This window comes from Homarus americanus, unplaced genomic scaffold (genome assembly GCF_018991925.1).
Source record: "Homarus americanus isolate GMGI-L3 unplaced genomic scaffold, GMGI_Hamer_2.0 scaffold48354, whole genome shotgun sequence".
Taxonomy (NCBI): Eukaryota; Metazoa; Arthropoda; class Malacostraca; order Decapoda; family Nephropidae; genus Homarus; species Homarus americanus.
In genome coordinates, this window is record NW_024723833.1 from 5,284,198 (window position 1) to 5,288,339 (window position 4,142).

The following is a 4,142-nucleotide window of genomic DNA, read 5'->3' on the forward strand; positions in this document are numbered from 1 at the left end:
TTATCGTAAAACCTTGCATTTGCTGCCCAATAATGTCGATTGCACCCGTTACACACGAGCCATTTTGCTTATGATTCACATTTAACCACTAATGCCACCTACACCCGTACACATGTGAAATATTCCCAGTGGTAAGAATCAAACACATTCATTGGTTCAATAAGACGTGTGCCTTGCCTCGCCTGAACTCCAGACCAAAAATGTTAAATACAGTATCTTGCTTACATGTAATTTGTGATAGAAATGTCATAAGGAAAAGTGAGAGATGGGTGAGAGTTACCTGTACAGTACCACCAATTGATTTGCAAACATATTTTGAGAGTCCACTTGTAAAATACAGTAATACCAAAATAAAAAGTTGTCACCTCTTTTAAAATACAGTACCCCTGTACTTACTATGATACAAACATCTGTGGAAAAAAATTGCGAAATCAAATTGTCTGAACTATGGATTGCAAAGAAAAAATCTCCAGATTCGGTTGGTGGCAACTTATACAATAATACCTGTTAAATTATTTACAGCTAATATAGAAATTTATTATTGCCACCTTAATAATTGATTTGGATGAAAAAAAGTTCACCAGCTCTATAATGTACTGATTTGTGTATATAGGGAGATAGAGCAAAAAATATGGTAAAAAAATATGGTAAATATTCTGTAGTGACCATCCATGGAACTTAATATTGATACTTATACTGTATAGGGAGATAGAGCAAAGTGAAATTAACTAAAAACTATAATTGCGGATGGAAATGCTATAGAATAGAGTAAAGTATTTCTAGTGAAGGTGGAAAACATCTTATGGAGTTGAACCAAAATTTCTAGAGATACTATTTGAACGATGCTAAATATGAAAATGGAAATGAGAAAGCACAGAACCTGACCTAACCAAGGAAACTTACCAAACTTTAACTCATAAATTTACCTTAATTCTCCTTATGTATACAGTAACCTTTGTCCAATCTATACTGTGCAATTACCTTTATCCTCCCTATGCATACATGCATACAGTGATCTGTATCCATCCAGTAATATGCTGATAGTACTTTGGAACAGGGTTGTGGGCTAACCAGCATGTTTTTAGAAAATTACTGTTTAGAACATAATTTCCTTTATATCTGGACGATTTTTTTGCTTGGGAGCCTCTGTGACCCCTTGGTGTGACAGGTTTTTTCTGTAGCTTTCAGCATGTACTGTGCTTGTATACACAGTACAGTACATATACACAAACACTACTTACAATACTACAGTACACAAACACTGTTCACTCTGCTAAGCATGTTACTGTATGTACGGTGCTTAGGTTACATTATTCAAACATTGTCCACTCTGCTCTGTGTGGTACCATATGTACAATATGGTGTTCACACAAATAATGTTGATTTTCAGTAAAATACATACGATACTGTAATCACTGTTTATGTTTTAAAACTTCTTTAACACTGTTTTCTTAGCTGATTGTGTACTGGTACAGAAATGTACAGTTCTGCATAATGAAAATTTATGCAAAAACAGGAGCAAGCGAGGGATCAACCTTGTAGAATGGCAGCAGACTATGAACTAAGTGTGTCATCATGCTAGGTTTAGGAGAGGATAATCTTGGAGATGCATCAGCCTATCACAGGCATCCCCTGCAGTCATATAACAGCATTAGACAATCTCGGCACGTGAACTTACAGCCAGAGTTACCCAAGCGGTCTTCCCACCCAAACATCAAGCATAAGAGGACACGGAGCATGATGCAATCTTTTGTAACTCCTGGAAACTTTTGCCCCAGGCCTGGAGCATAAAGGTTTGAAGAGATTTTTCAGGAAATTGCACATTGCACTTCAGGTAACGTACTGTACTGTACCTTCTTGTATTTCATCCTTGGAATTTGTTCTCAGACCCGGAACAGAAAAGTTTGGAGAGTGTCAGGAATTTTCCAGAAATTGAATATTGTACATTATTATACAGTATCATCCTCAAAATTTGTTCCCAGACTTGGGAAAAAAATTGGAGAGATGTTCTGGATTTTCAACCTCGGAAACTAGTTTGCAGACTTTGAATTAAAAAAAAAAATCAGGAAAAATTCTGGGCTGATTTCAATTCCAGCAATTGGAAAGTTCTGGGAACTGGGAAATTCCAGCTAATGGGGAGATTACTGCGTACAACAATTATACGAACATTTGGAAAATTGTCATGATCCTAAGTAACACTGAATAGTTTATTATAAAAATGTTACCTTTGACAGTGATACAGCCGAAAGTAGATCCACCAATCACAGTCCCATTACATACAGCCTTACTTCACCAAGTATTGCCAGGTAAAATTGCAAGTGTGAGACCAAGGGTGGGGCTGATGCATCTTTGGTTCACTGTACATAACTTTTTTCTTCTTTATTTTACTGGGAATAGTCCACCAGGGCACAGGTCATCGACCCACAACAGGGCCGAGGGGGCGAAAAAATAAGAGTAAAAAGAAATTAAGAATAGAAAAGAAAAAAGATTATATTAATCTACACCACGAAGATGCCGGAAAACCAGCTTTTTGAAGTGAGACATTGTATGAGTATGGAAACACATAAGAAGGCAGAGCATTCCACAGTTTGGCTGTGTGAAGAAAGAAGGATGTACTATAACTGTCATCAAAGTAAGAAACAATTGAAACCCTGCAATTATGTGTAAATGAGACAGAAAGTCAGATCAGCAACCTGGAACTTGGTCAAAATTTTTGTGATGCCATATGGCAGCAGGGTCTACCATTAAACAACACATTATGCTTCCAATATCTTCCCAGGCAGTAGTACCTCCCTGTTTGATAGCTGCCTTCTACCTACTCCCAGTTGAATGTGATTTTTTTTATTAAATTTTTTTTTTTATTAAGTTAGAAATGAACACAAGATGACAGGATTGCATGGCGTGAAATAGGTAAATACTGGTTTGGAAACAGAGTAGTGGATGAATGGAACAAGTTACCAAATATCATCATTAACTCGAATACGCTGGATAGCTTCAAACATAGGTTGGATGCTTATATGAGCAATAGGGGTTGGGTATAAACGGGACTGCCCAGTATGGGTCAATAGGCCCGCTGCAGTTTCCTCCATTCTTATGTTCTTATGTTCTTATGGCATATTCAAACTCATCACTAATGATTGTTTATTTAATTTCTACATGTTATTAGATTGTTTTTACTGATAGGAAAATGTCATTTTGTTACATGATAAGATTGTAAGTGAGAGCAAACAGTCATGATAACTCCAAGACTGACATTATCTATCTCAAACTTCTTATCTCGATACGACAGTGAAAGGTGGGGTTGATTAGTTGTCGATACTGTTAGAAGACTTATGAAATTACTGTAAAGAATTAATTGTTGTGTGTGGGGAAACAGGTACCCATGAGAAGGCAGCATAGCAATAACATGAAGAATGTTACTGTACAATGCTATATTCATGATATGATATAGGTAATGGTATGTTCATGGTATGATATAATGACATGATTGTGGTATGATATAATGGTATGCTCATGATATATTTATTTGGTATGCTCATGGTATGAATTTTGGTATGTTCATGGTAAAGTTGTATGTTATGACAGTGGTATGCTGTATTGTTGTGATAATGATTTGTTTATGTGATAATGACCTTGGATTCATTATATGATAAGCTTATATGTCATGACATAGCAAGATTGACAGTCTTTGTTTGTCATGTAAGTATGATGGCTATGATGGCAGTACAAACACCAAATAACATCACAAAGCACAGTCATAAGAGCCACCATCCATAAATTGATACTTCACTGACTCATTCCATTCTCTTTCATTGTTCAGTTTAGTTTTTATTTATACTAATACCTGAGTAGAATACATTACTGAATGCCAGGCTTGTATCTTGAACCAGTAGCTGCCAGCAAAATTCACCAATTCATCTGACTTCTAGGCTGGTTCATATTCTTCAGGCATAAACAACTTCCATATTTATACAATTATAGTTAGCTTTCTCATGAGCTTTAGCTTTTTTACCATTCTGTTTAAATATTACTACTGTATTGTTATGTATCATGCTTTTTTTCCACTTTTTCATACTTTTGTCCAGTATATTGTTGGATGATTATAATCTAGAGCAAACACACTTTTCCCTCATTTATCAACT